The following is a 15,363-nucleotide window of genomic DNA, read 5'->3' on the forward strand; positions in this document are numbered from 1 at the left end:
GAAGAAAGCATGTAGTACAAGCAGATGGCACCACGTACACAAACCATAGAGACGGGAAAACACAAACATCTCTTCAAGGAATGTTCTTTCCTTTACTGCCCAACTTATCTCATCCTTCAAGTCCAAACATTACTTTCTCCAAGAACCTTCCCTGATTCTCCCAGACTGGATCAGGTCTTCTATTTCCTTTTTTTGTTTTTCCAATTTTTACCATAGCTATAATTAAATGGTGAGTTGTGAAATTGGTCATTTAGCATCTCTCCCCCTAGAATATAAAACTTCCTTTAGACAGACTCTGGATGTCAGAGTCATGTTATACTTCACTACTCAGCTCTAAGCCTTGCATGGTAGACATCAAAAGCTTGTTGAGTAAATAAATGAGTGAAGCCATTCAGCTGGAATGAAGAGTTGTGCAGGGGACTAATAAAGTTGGAAATTTTATCAAGAGACAGATTGTGGAATGACCTAGAATGCTAGGGTTAAATGCTTAGATTTTTATCCTTTTTGTTAAAAAAGAATTAACACCAAATTTATTGTCTCACAGTTCTGGAGGCTAGAAGTCCCAAATCAATTACATTCACCAATTTACAGATGTCAAGGGGGTTGGTTTCTTCTAAGAGCTCTCTGCTTCGCAGTCCATGGCTATCTTCCACATGTGTCTCTTCACATGATCTTTTCTGTACTTGTATCTCTGCGTTCAAATTTCCCTTTTATAAAGCTTTCAGCGTATTGGATTAGCACCCACCCTAATGACTCCATTTTAATTTGATTACCTATGTAAAGAACCCTATGTCCAAAATAAGGTCACATTCTGAGGTACTATATTAGAACGCCAAAATATGTTTTTTGTAGGGAACACAATTCAACCCATAATACATGGCTAACTTCCACTCAACATTTGAGATAGTTCAAAGGTTTTATTTATTCTACGTACATTTCTGTGATACTCCCTCTTTCCTGGAGCAATCTCCATGTTATGTGTTTCCATAGTATGTTTTCCTTTCTCTTGGTATTTATTAAGCAGTATTAGAAGAGCCAGCATATTATCTCTCAGTGGACTATGAGTGCCTTTAAAAACAGAGATACTCTAAATTATTTTTGTATTTCATATGCCTAGAACCATTTTTGGAACAAACGATACTACAATCTATATTTTTCTAAATCTTAATTTCCCTTGGTCACAGTAGCAAAATAAAATACCTTTAATGTTTTTCAAAGACATGCATGCATTGCATATTAATATACAGTTTTACTTTTTAATATTATTTAGGCAAACAGTACACCCGATATTCTAAAAACAAACAAAATATTGAGCTTTATACTCCTAAGTAATAAGATTTCAATCTTAATTCAAGGATATATTCTCTTAAGTGGTTTTCAACATATAACTACAGTAATATGACCCTATTCTGGAGGAAATCTGAAGCATGATTGGTCTGATTGTATTGGAAAGGGTGCCTATTACAATCCTACTCTTTTGTCTGATCTTGAGATCCAGGAATTGGCTTCTAAAGTTCTTAGTAATTTAAGGGTTGAATAGAATACAGTGTAAAAATCACTAATCTATAGGACAGAAAATGAAGACTCTGAATACATATTACTTTCTAAAAATCCTTGTTTCCTCTATTAACCAAAGAATCATAATCTCTGAATTTTGGTCTATGTATTTTTGTATTCAATATTTAACTTTCTACTATCATGATCTACTTATGCGTGTATATAGTTCAGAATTTTAGCTGCTATAACTTGAACCAGTGCAATAGTTTCCATTAAACTACTGAACCATTCAGCACATTCTTGGCACTGTGAGAGGAATACATCTTTTCTCTTGGTTCCAGGAGGCTCAGAGCCAAAGTGGTGCTCAGTTTTAACTACACCAATATTTCTTGTTAACATATCTGTTTCTTCTGTCTTCCATACCCTGGTTTTCTAAAAAAATGTTTTTACTGGGGTAAAATACACATAACATAAATTTACCATTTTCACTATTTTTAAGCGTACAGGTCAGTGGCATTAAGTACATTCACCACCATCATCTCCAGAACTTTTTCATCTTCCCCAAATAAATTCTGTACCCATGAAATAGTTAACTCCCCATTTCCCTCTCTGCCCAGCCCCTGGCCCCTACCACTCTACTTTTTACCTCTACAAATTTGGCTGTTCAAGTATCCCGTATAAGTGGAATGATGTAACAGTTGTCCTTTTGTGTCTGGCTTATTTCACTTAGTATAACGTCTTTTTTAAGGATTTTATTTTTTTAAGTTTATTTTTATTTAGTTTGAGAGAGAGATAGAGAATGACTGGCAGAGGGGCAGAGAGAGAGGGAGGAAAACCCAAGCAGGCTCTGAGCTGTCAGCACAGAGCCTCATGCGGCTCAACACCACCAACCGCGAGATGATGACCTGAGCTGAAGTCAGACGCTTAACCGACTGAGCCACCCAGGCGCCCTGACCAATTGGTTTTTAAAGACTGTGTTATTTAATTTCTACATAATTGAGAATTTTTCAGTTCTCCTTCTGTTGATTTCTAATTTCATTCCATTGTAATAGGACAACATACTTTATATAATTTCAGTAGTTTTAAAAATGTATTAAGACTTGTCTTGTGGCCTATCTAACCTATGGTGTTTACTAGAGAATGTTCCATGTGTACTTGAAAAAATTATGTATTCTGCTCCTGTTGGTAGTGTCTACATGTCTGCTATGTTCAACTGGCTTATAGTATTGTTCAGGTCCTTTATTTCCTTATTGATTCTGTCTGGGGTTCTATCATTATTGAAAGTGGTACTGATGGGAATGCAAGCTGGTGCAGCCACTCTGGAAAACAGTATGGAGGTTCCTCAAAAAACTAAAAATAGAACTACCCTACGACACAGCAACTGCACTACTAGGCATTTATCCATGGGATACAGGTGTGCTGTTTCAAAGGGACACATGCACCCCCATGTTTATAGCAGCACTATCGACAATAGCCAAAGTATGGAAAGAGCCCACATGTCCATCGATGGATGAATGGATAAAGAAGATGTGATATATATATATATATATATATATATATATATATACACACACACACACACAATGGAGTATTACTTGGAAATCTAAAAGAATGAAATCTTGCCATTTGCAACTATGTGGATGGAACTGGAGGGTGTTATGCTAAGTGAAATTAGTCAGTCAGAGAAAGACAAAAATCATATGACTTCACTCACATGAGGACTTTAAGAGACAAAACAGATGGGGACGCCTGGGTGGCTCAGTCAGTTAAGCATCCGACTTCAGCTCAGGTCATGATCTTGCATTCCGTGGGTTCCAGCCCCATGTCGGACTCTGTGCTGACAGCTCAGAGCCTGGAGCCTGCTTCAGATTCTGTGTCTCCCTCTCTCTCTGCCCCTTCCCCACTCACACCCTGTCTCTCTCTCTCAAAAATGAATACATATTAAAAAAAATTTTTTTTTAAAGAGACAAAACAGATGAACATAAGGGAAGGGAAATAAAAATAATATAAAAACAGGGAGGGGGACAGAACAGAAGAGACTCATAAATATGGAGAACAAACTGAGGGTTACTGGAGGGGTTGTCGGAGGGGGGATGGGCTAAATGGGTAAGGGGCACTAAGGAATCTACTCCTGAAATCATTGTTGCACTATATGCTAACTAATTTAGATGTAAATTTTAAAAAATAAAAGAAAAAGAAAGTGGCACTGAAATCACCGACTATTACTCTAGAGCTATCTATTTCTCTCTTCAATTCTGTCAGTTTTGCTTCAAATATTTTGATGTTTTGTTATTAAGTACATACATGTTTTTAATTGTTATATCTTCTTGCTGTATTGAATCTTTTATTAATATATCTTTGTCTTTTATAATCTTTTAAAAATGTAAAGTTTATTTTGTCTTATATCAGTATGTTCACTACTGCTCTTGTTTGGTTACTATTTGCATGAAATATCTTTTCCTATCCTTTCATTTTTACTCTATTTGTGTCCTTAGATCTAAAGGGAGTCACTTGGAAACAGCGCTGAACAGTTGAATCATGCTTTAAAAATCTATTCTGTCAAATTGTGCCTTTAAGTCAAGGAGTTTAATCTGTTTACATTTAAAGTAATTGCTGATAACTGCTGGCGGGAATGCAAACTGGTGCAGCCACTCTGGAAAACAGTATGGAGGTTCCTCAAAAAATTAAAAATAGAACCATCCCATGACCCAGCCATTGCACTACTAGGTATTTATCCAAGGGATACGGGTGTGCTGTTTAGAAGGGGTACATTCACCCCTATGTTTATAGCAGCACTATCGACAATAGCCGAAGTATGGAAAGAGCCTAAATGTCCATCGATGGATGAATGGATAAAGAAGATGTGGTATATATGTGTATATATATATATATATATATATATATATATATATATATAATGCAGTATTACTCTGTGATCAAAAAGAATGAAATCTTGCCATTTGCAACTACATGGATAGAACCAGAGGGTATCATGTTAAGCGAAAATGGTCAAAGAAAGACAAATATCATATGATGTCACTCATATGAGGAACCTAAGATACTAAACAAATGAACATAAGGGACGGGGAGCAAAAATAATATAAAAACAGGGAGGGGAACAAAATATAAGAGACTCTTAAATATAGAGAACAGAGGTTGCTGGAGGGGTTGTGGTGGGGGGGCTACATGGGTAAGGGGCATTAAGGAATATACTCCTGAAATCATTGCTGCACTGTATGCTAACTTGGATGTAAATTAAACAGTAAATAAATTAATTAATTAAAAAATAAAGTGATTGCTGATAGGGAAGAACTTACTTTTGCCCTTTTGTTGTTTGTTTCTGTATGTCTAATAGCTTTTTTTGTCCCTCATTTCTTTAATTGCCACCTTCCTTTTTGTTTAGTTGACTTTTACTGTTTAAAAAAAATTTTTTTTTAATGTTTATTTATTTTTGGGAGACCAAGAGACAGAGTAGGGGAGGGGCAGAGAGAGAGACAGACACAGAATCTGAACCACAGAGCCGGTCAGCACAGAGCCCGACATGGGGCTCAAACCCGCGAAGCCTGGGATCATGACCTGGGCTGAAGTCGGATGCTCAACCGGTTGAGCCACCCAAGCGCCCCAATTTTTATTGTTTTTGTGACATATTTTAATTCCTTTCTCATTTCCTTTTGTGTAGTTTTGAAATATTTTACTTGTGGTTATCGTGGGGATTATACATAACATCCTAACGTTATAAGAATCTATTTTCATTGATACAAATTTAAATCACAAACCACTGCTTTGGATCCTGTGTCTCCCTTTCTCTCTGTGCCCCTCCCCTGCTCTTGATCTGTCTCTGTCTCTCAAAAATAAATAAATGTTAAAAATTTTAAAAGAAAAAGGTGGGGGGGGGGGCACCTGGATGGCTCAGTTCGTTAAGCATCAGACTTCAGCTCAGCTCAGTTTGTGAGTTCAAGCCCCGAGTCGGGCTGAGCTTAGAGCCTGGTACCTGCTTTGGATCCTGTGTCTCCCTTTCTTCCTGTGCTCCTTCCCCATTCATGCTCTGTCTCTCTGTCTCTCTCAAAAATGAACAAACATTTAAAACATTTTTTTTAATCACAAACAAAACCACTTTTACCGCTCTACCTCTACCCCTCTCCACACTTTATGTTACTGATGTCACAAATTACATCTTTGTATAATGGGCACCTTTTAACATAGGCTTATGATTTTTTTATGCTTTTCTCTTTTAAATCCTATAAAAGAATAAAAAACAAAATTATAAACCAAAATTACAATACTGGTTTTTATATTTGCCCATGTATTTACCTTTGCTGGAGAGCTTTATATCTTCATATGATGTTGAATTACTACCCAGAGTCCTCTCATTTCAACCTAAAGTTCTTTCCTGAGAATTTCTTGTAGGTCAGATCTAGTGGTAATAAACTCCTTCAGCTTTTGTCTATCTAGGAAAGTCTTAATTTCTCCCTCATTAAAAATATTTTTTTAATGTTTATTTATTTTGAGAGAACATGAGAGGGGGAGGAACAGAGAGAGGGGGAGAGAATCCCCAGCAGGCTCTGCACCATCAGTACAGAGCATGATGCGGGGCTTGAACCCATGAAACATGAACTCATGACCTTTGTTGAAACCAAGAGTTGGTCACTCAACTGACTGAGCCACCCAGGCACCTCCCAAAATAGTTTTAAATTGTGATAAAAATATAAAATTTGCTATCTTCACCACTTTAAGTGTACAGCTCATTAGTGTTAATATATTCACATTATTGTGCAACCTATTTCCAGAACTCTTTTCATCTTGCAAAACTGAAACTGTAAGCCCATTATACAACAGTAACCCATCATTTCCTCCCCTCAGTCCGTGACAACTACCGTTCTACTTTTGTGTTCATGAGTTTGGCTATATTCTAGGTATCTCATATAAGTAGAACCATGCAGTATTTTTTTTTTGTGACTGGTTTATTTCACTTAGCATAATAGCCTCAAGATTCATCCATGTTGTACCATGTGTTAGATTTTTCTTCCTTTTTAAAGCTGACTAGTATTTCATTGAGTGTGTATACCACATTTTGTTTACCCATTAATCTGCCAATGGACACTTGGTTTGCTTCCTTGATTAGGGAATTGTGAATAATGCTGCTATGAACATGGGTGTACAAATATGTCTTTGAGAGCTTGCTTTTAATTCTTTGAGTATATACCCAGAGGTGGAAAATTGCTGGATCATATGGTAATACTGTTTAATTTTCTGAGGATGTGTCTTGCTGTTTTTGGACTGCTAAGCCATTTTACATTCCCATCAACAGTGCACGAGGGTTCCAATTTCTCCACACTTGTTATTTTCTGTTTGGTTTGATAGAAGCCATCCTAATGGGTGTGAGGTGGGTCTCTCTTGTTTTGATGGACAATTTTGCCAGGTATAGAATTCACATTGGGGTTTTTTTCTCTCAACACTTTAAAGACATTGTCCCATTCCCTTCTGGCCTCGAAGGTTTCTGCTAAGAAAGTGGCTGATAATATTGTTGAGGGTCTCTGTAGGCGACAGACCACCTTTCTCTTGCTGGTTTCCATTCCGTTTTCTGTCTTCCTATGGTTTGATTTTAATGTGTCTTGCTGTGGGTCTTTTGAGGTTTCTCCTACTTGGGAATTTAAATTTTTGCTCCTTACATTGCCTTTCTTCAAATTTGGGTAATTTTTGGCTGTTATTTCTTCATATAATCTCTTTCTCTTTGTCTCTCTTGTCGTGCTCTTATATGTTGATATTTGTCCTTTTGAAGACATTCCCTAAGTCCCTCAAGGTGTTTGTTTCTTCATTCTTTTTCTTTTTGCTCCTCAGACAAGGTAATTTCAACTGTGCTACTTTCAAGTTTGCTGATTCTTCTGTCTGCTCAAATCTGTTGTTGACCCTTACAATGAAATTTCCTATTATTGTTTTTCAGCTCCAAAGTTTGTTTGGATCCTTTTTATAATTTCTCTTTGTTACTGTTCTCATTTTATTGATTTACTGTTTGCCTAACTTCCTTTAGTTTTTTTGTTCATTTTAACCGCTTGAGCATATTTCACAGTTATTTTAAAGCCTTTATCTAATAATTCTGATGCCTGCATTTCTTCAGGGAAGATTCCTGCCACTTCATTTTCTTCTTTTGAATAGGCGCAGGTTATCCTGCTTCTTGTGTTTACTTTCTTTGGTAGAAAATTGGGCAGGTGAAAAACAGCCACTTCTCCCAGTCTTTGCAGACCAGTGTATTCTTTTACTAATTAGTAGGATATGTTCTGAGCTTCGGGATCAAAGGAGAAAACTAAGTCTTCAGGTGTTTTAGCCTGCATCTCACCTGGATTTGTGTACCTGTTTACAGCTCCTCCCTATACATGCTGCTTTTATGTCTTCATTTCCCAGTTTCACTCCAATTTCTCCTTGGGGCCTCAGATTATCTATCGCGTCTCCACCTTCAATGTCTTGCCCCAGATGTCTGTGAATCATAGTCTTTCTAGAGATGTTATGAGCAGTTCCTGCCACTTTCTGCCACGTTTCCTTTGCAGAACTCCAATTATGGGGAATAGAAACTAGTCCTTTAGGCAGCCCCCAGACAAGTTAGAACATTGCAAGTAAGATTTGTTCTGTTCCCTTCAGTTTAAGGTGGGGGAGGGAGGGTGTTGGAAAATGGGCTGCTGCCACTGCCAGATTGAGATTGCCCAGAGGTGGAGGGACAAGGGTAAGCAAAACTTTCATGAATTTTCTTACCATTTTGAATGTAGCTTTTTCTTGATCTGACATTCACTTGGTTACTGTAGATGTGACTGTTTTCCTGAGCTCCCATAAGCTCATTTTAGCTGGATTTTGGTTGTTTTCATGGTCTCTGTGGGAGAACGAGAGCTTCCTAGCCCTCCATTTTGTTGATGTCACTACAGAATTTTTATTCTCAGTGCTATAGAAAGACTTCCAATTTTTGAGCTGATGATATGATGTAAAGAAAAAGTACTTTAGGATATTAAGCACAGGCAGGGTACACAATAGATCAGAGAGGAAACAGACAGGTTAGTATCTTGTAGGCAATATGCAGCTTGAGGCTTGACTATGTGGCCAAAATATACAGCACTGATCCTGGCACATACTGTGTGTTCAACAAAACTTTGTTGAACTAGATACCCAAAATTATAGTAGTTGTGACGAAGCACAGAATCCTTAAGGCAACCTCCTTGCATGCGGTAGATAAGGCAGTCAAAAGTAAACACACTCCATGAGATTTCTGTATCATGCTAGTAGGTAGAATCTCAACCAGGATTGGGCATGGCAGCCCTTGTAGCATTTATAGAAAAATCCCAGATGTCTTGCAGAAAAATAAGCCACACTGAAGACCTCATGACTCCAGAACCATCTAAACAAGGGATCAGCAAATAGTAGCCTGTTGCCTGGTTTTGCAGTTTTACTGGAACAGTCACAGTCCTCTATTTATAAATTATCCATAGCTGCTTTCATGTTGTAATATCAGAATTAAATAGCTGTGACAGTAATCCTATGACCTACAAAGCCTAAAATATTATCTGCTCCTTTACAAAACAGTTTGCAGACCCCTCTTCTAAACAATACAGTGAAGTCTAAAGGGGCTAGAGGCTGCTGTAAATTATCATATTTAATAAGGGCCCAAGATGACAAATAACTAAGTAGTCCATAAGACCTGACTGATGAAACTTAGTAATCACTTTCTTTTCAGGGACAGAATACTTGGAGGGAAATAGGTTTCAACAAATGGTACTAGGACAAATGGATATTCACATGCAAAAAGGTGAAGTTGGACCCCTTCTTCACACCATATATAAAAATTAACTCAAAATGGATGAAGACCTAAATGTATAAAATTTTTAGAAGTTACAGAGTAAATACGATCTTGATTTAGGCAATGGATTCTTAGATACGATATACCCAAGTCATAGGGAACCAAAGAAAAAAGATACATCGGGCTTCATCAAAATTAAAACCTAATGTGCTTCAAAGGACACCATCAAGAAAGTGAAAATAACACCAAAAAAATTACAGAAAATAATTATATATTATATATCTGAAAGGGTTTAGTATCCCAAATATATAAAGAAATTTTGCAACTCAACAATAAAGACAACTCAATTAAAAAAGGGTTAAGTTCTCCTGAAGGACTGACACTACATGACTTCAGGACTTAATACAAAGCTACAATCAATAATCAGGACAGAGTGATATTGGTGAAAGAGTACACAAATAAATCAATGGAACAGAACAGAATAGAGGCCAAAAATAACCATACAAAGAGAGTCAACTGATCTTTGACAAAGGATCGAAAGCAATTGGATGGAGAAAAGGACAGTCTTTTCAACCAACGGTGTTGGAGCAACTGGATATTCACATGCCAAAAAAATAAAAGTTGACACAGACCTCACATCTTTTGCAAAAATTCACTCAAAACGAATCAGACCTAAATGTGAAATACAAAGCTATAAACCTCCAAAACATAACATAGGAGAAAATCTAGGTGACTTCATGATGACAACCTAGGCTTCATAACTTTTTAGTTACAACATCAAAACCATGATCCATGAAAGAAAAGGACAGGTTGGACTTCATTAAAATTAAAAACTTTTGTTCTGTAAAAGGCTGTTAAGAGAATAAAAAGACAAGTCATGGACTGGGAGAAAATATTTGCAAAATATTTATCTGATAAAGGTCTAGTATACAAAATATATTTTATTTATTTTTTTTTTAATTTTTTTTCAATGTTTATTTATTTTGAAGGAGAGAGAGACAGAGTGTGAGTGAGGGAGGGGCAGAGAGAGAGAGACACAGAATCTGAAGCAGGCCCCAGGCTCCAAGCTGTCAGCACAGAGCCCAACATGGGGCTCGAACTCACAAACCGCGAGATCATGACCTGAGCTGAAGTCGGATGCTCAACCAACTGAGCCACCCAGGCACCCCTACAAAATATATTTTAAAAACCACTTAAATTTCAACAAAAAGAGAACAACCTAATTTAAAAATGGGCAAGAGATCATCTGGGTTAGCTCAGTCGGTTAAGCTTCTGACTCTGACTCACATCATCATCTCACAGCTAAACTTATAAAAATATGAATGTTCTATGCCTTTCGGGAACTGCAATTTAAAACAATGTGATACCACTACAGATTAGAATGGCCAAAATTTAAAACACAGATACCACCAAATTCTGGTGAGGACATGAACAAAAAGAACTCTCATTCACTGCTGCAAAATGGTACAGTCACTTTGTAAGACAGTAAGGCAGTTTCTTACAAAACTAAAAACATACTCTTACCCTATGATCCAGCTATTATGTTCCTTGGTATTTACGAAAATGAGCTGAAAACTTCTGCCACACAAATGTGGACACAAATGTTTATAGCAGCTTTTTTGGATAATTACCAAAACCCAGAAGAAATTAAGATGACTTTTAAGTTTATTAATTGAGAGAAAGCAAGTGTGGGTGGGGGAGGGGTAGAGGGAGACAGAGAGAATCCCAAGCAGGCTCTGCGCTGTCAGCACAGAGCCCAACACAGGGCTCCATCCCATGAACCGCGAGGCCACAACCTGTGCCGAAATCAACAGACAGACACTTACCACCTGAGGCACCCAGGCACCCCAGGTTGACCTTCAGTAGGTGAAACAGTAAACAAACTGGTACATCTAGACAATGGAATATTATTCAATAATAAAAAGAAATGAGCTATCATGCTATGAAATGACATGGAGTAACCCTAAACACCTACTGCTAAGTGAAAAATCCAATCTGTAAAGGCCACATCCTCTATGGTTCCAACTATATGACATTCTGAAAAAGGCAAAACTATGGGGACGGTAAAAATACCAGTGATTGTAAGGGATTTGGGGAAAGGGAGGAAATGAACAGTGGAGCACAAGGTGTTTTCAGAAAATATTCTGATAATAGCATAATAGATTTATGTACTTGTCAAAACCCAGTCTATGCATGCACTCCTGCACTCTCTACTGTACAACACAAAGAATGAACCCTAATGTAAACTAGGGACTTTACGTAGTAAAAGTAGATCAACATTGGCTCATCAATTTAATGAACACACCATACTAATGCAGATGTTAACAGGGGAAGCTGTTGGTCAAGGAGGGCAAGGGCCTATATGGGAATTCTTTGTACTTTCTGCTCAATTTCACTGTGAATCTAAAACTCCTTGAAAAAATAATGTTTTTTCTTAAGTGCAAAGGCTTTCAATAGGCATTTCTTCAAAGAATATATAAATATCCACAAGTAAGGACATGAAAAGATAGATACTCAACTTTAATAGCCATTAGGAAATCACAGATCGAAACCACACTGAGACAGCACTTCACAACCACTAGGATGGTTATAATCAATACGAGGGACAAAAACAAGAGAGATTGATCCTGTTTCAGATTCTGTGTCTCCCTCTCTCTGTGACCCTCCCCCGTTCACGCTCTGTCTCTCTCTGTCTCAAAAATAAATAAACGTTAAAAAAAAACAAACAAACAAGAGAGAGATTGGATTCCATCATGCACTGCTGGTAGAAACATGGTATGGTGCAGGTGCTATGGAAAACAGTGTGGCAATTCATCAAACAGTTAAACGGAGTTATCATATGACCTAACAATTCCACTTTTAGGTATATGCAAGAGAGAGAGGAACGCAGGTCAACAAAAATTTGTTCACAACAGCATATTCGTAACAGCCAGAGTAGAAACAACCCAAATAGGGGCGCCTGGGTGGCTCAGTCGGTTAAGCGTCCGACTTCGGCTCAGGTCATGATCTCACGGTCCGTGGGTTCGAGCCCCACATCGGGCTCTGTGCTGACAGCTCAGAGCCTGGAGCCTGTTTCAGATTCTGTGTCTCCTTCTCTCTGTGACCCTCCCCCGTTCATGCTCTGTCTCTGTCTCAAAAATAAATAAACGTTAAAAAAAAAAAAAAAAGGAAACAACCCAAATATCCACCAACTGATGAATGGATAAAAAATGGTGCATCCAAAAAAAAAAAAAAAAAAAAAAAAAGGTGCATCCACTGTTGGTGGGAATGCAAATTGGTGCAGCCGCTCTGGAAAGCAGTGTGGAGGTTCCTCAGAAAATTAAAAATAGACCTACCCTATGACCCAGCAATAGCACTGCTAGGAATTTACCCAAGGGATACAGGAGTACTGATGCATAGGGGCACTTGTACCCCAATGTTTATAGCAGCACTCTCAACAATAGCCAAATTATGGAAAGAGCCTAAATGTCCATCAACTGATGAATGGATAAAGAAATTGTGGTTTATATACACAATGGAATACTACATGGCAATGAGAAAAAATGAAATATGGCCTTTTGTAGCAACGTGGATGGAACTGGAGAGTGTGATGCTAAGTGAAATAAGCCATTCAGAGAAAGACAGATACCATATGGTTTCACTCTTATGTGGATCCTGAGAAACTTAACAGAAACCCATGGGGGAGGGGAAGGAAAAAAAAAAAAAAAGAGGTTAGAGTGGGAGAGAGCCAAAGCATAAGAGACTGTTAAAAACTGAGAACAAACTGAGGGTTGATGGGGGGTGGGAGGGAGAGCAGGGTGGGTGATGGGTATTGAGGAGGGCACCTTTTGGAATGAGAACTGGGTGTTGTATGGAAACCAATTTGACAGTAAATTTCATATATTAAAAAATAAAAAAATAAAATAAATAAAAAAATTAAAAAAAAATAAAAGTAGGAAAAAGAAAAAATGGTGCATCCATTCAACAAACCATTATTCCACCATAAAAAGGAATGGCACAACATAGCTGAACCTTGAAAATATGCTAAATGAAAGAAGTCAGATTTAATTTATATGGAATGACCAGAATAGGCAAATATATAGTAGAAAGATGAGTGGTTGTCAGGGGGCTATGGGGAAATGTGAATGAAAAGTGACTGCTAGTGGGTATGGGGCTTCTTTTGGAGATGATGAAAAAGATTCTGGAATTAGGCAGGAGTGATAGTTGTACAACCTTGTGATATACTCAAAACCCCTGAATTTAAAAAAATATATAAAAGGATACCTAGGCAGTTTTACTTCCTTTTATCCCCTTTATTCATTGCAAAATTAAATAAGGTTGATAATTTTTTTCAGAGTATGTGATGTGTTTTACAATTTACTGATCCATTTACACAAATGATCCATTTGTGGAAATGATCCATTTACACAAATGGGTGTTAAATTTAGTTTCAGGGGAGAAAATAATTTAGCAAAGAATATCTGGAGCATTAATTTACTCACCTCTCACTAGGCTATAACGTCTTGAGAAATGGTATAGTCACACAATGATTACTTAGGGAAATGGTACCCATTACTTTAGGAATAAAGGGGAAGTCCTCAGAGGGGACAGTGCATCATACTGCAACATTTAAGCAAAAGGGGGCAAGAGAAGTATTTGGGTAAACCTGTAACTGGGAGTCGATTTTTCAAAAGCTCAGAAGTATCTTGACAGATAACTAAAACATCTTCCTGGGTCAAAAACTAGGGTTTTCCCCTCAAAAACAAACAAACAAAACAAAACTAAGAGCCTAGGAAAGTCTGGAATAACAAAGGAAGACAGATTGAACTAAAAATCACGTGCCTGTTCCAGTTGCCCTCAGAACTGCCTCTCCTTGGGTGACTGGACTGGGTGTCAGCCTCTGTTTGGGACATAATTCAACTGTCAAGTACACATTCAGAAATTTTCACAGAGGCCAATAAACAATAAACAAATGGACATACTTTTTTTTTAAGAATAAAACTGTCACATGGTCAAAAACTAAAACCACACAGAAAGATGTAAAATGGAAAGTAAAATTCCCAGACTCTCCAGCTCTCCTTCCTAGATGTGATCCTGGTTAAGTTTTGTACGTAAATTACCTTTTTTTTTTTTTTTGCGGGGGTGGGTGGCGGGGGGCGGACAGATGCCTTTTATTGGTCTAACCAGCATAACTAATAGGTTTGGGCAGAGCTCCCCTATCTGTCCTGGCTCCCATCTTGCCTCTCCTGGGAGTTCGTGACTCACCCACAGGGGAGAAGAGTATCCTGGGCTAGGGTGGCAGGCAAAGCCAGGATCGGAAAGGGGATCAGGGTGAAGTAGAAAGCATAGGGCCACCAGATCATTCAAATAAGAAGTCCATCAGGGCAGAAGAGAGGATGTTTCCCCACACGGGCCCCTCTGCCCTGGCGAGGAATGGAAGGGGGCAGGAAGCTTCCATTAGAGGTTTCCTACTGTGCCCTTCGTGCCATCAGCATCTCCCGGATGTTGTCCTCAGCTTCCTTCACACTCTACTCCAGGTAGGATTTTTTCTGTTCCAATTCTTTAATTTTTTCTTCTGCTATTTTCTGTTTCTCTAGCAGTTGATTGTGAATTACCTCCCTGGACTGAAGAATAAACATTCTTCCTACACCTTCATACATGTTAGTCTCCTCTATCAAAGTCATAATCTCTGTACCTGTAAGATGTGCATGCTTTTTCGTTCTGTTTAGCTGTTCAATCTGTAGGTCTGCAAGCTTCACCTGCTGAGTGTCAATAACTTTGGCTTGACTCTGCGAAGGCCTTCTTCAATTCCAGATCCACAGGAGCCACCATCTTGGTCCACTCCGTAAAGTATCTTAATTCTTAAATGTTGTCAATGTGGCAGGAATATTATACAGAATACGTTTCCTATAAAGGTTAAGCCTTCCAGAGCCTGCCTGGTTTTATCAAAAACTGAGGTTTAAATTCAGGCCCCAAATACAGAAATGTAAAATTTTCCTGCAATCTAAAATAGAATTTAGACCTAAATAGATTTTTTTTAACAAAAAAATCACACATTTTAGCTTTCAAGTCAGATTTCACTTTCTATCCATGGCAAAACAAACTCTTAA

General features: G+C 37.9%; 1 protein-coding gene and 1 pseudogene across 1 annotated transcript in view; both read right to left on the minus strand.

Moving 5' to 3' along the window:
* Positions 1-1,003: 1,003 nt before the first annotated feature.
* The window catches only part of LOC122209662 (CGRP receptor component), a 61,376-nt gene continuing 47,016 nt past the window's right edge, over positions 1,004-15,363 (minus strand). The window contains exon 7 of the transcript XR_006197696.1: positions 1,004-1,068. The gene's annotated coding sequence lies outside the window, so the exon portion shown is untranslated. The remainder of the gene's footprint in view (positions 1,069-15,363) is intronic.
* Positions 14,417-15,085, minus strand: LOC122209663 (annotated as a pseudogene).

The sequence above is a fragment of the Panthera leo genome, chromosome E3 (assembly GCF_018350215.1).
Source record: "Panthera leo isolate Ple1 chromosome E3, P.leo_Ple1_pat1.1, whole genome shotgun sequence".
Lineage (NCBI taxonomy): Eukaryota > Metazoa > Chordata > Mammalia > Carnivora > Felidae > Panthera > Panthera leo.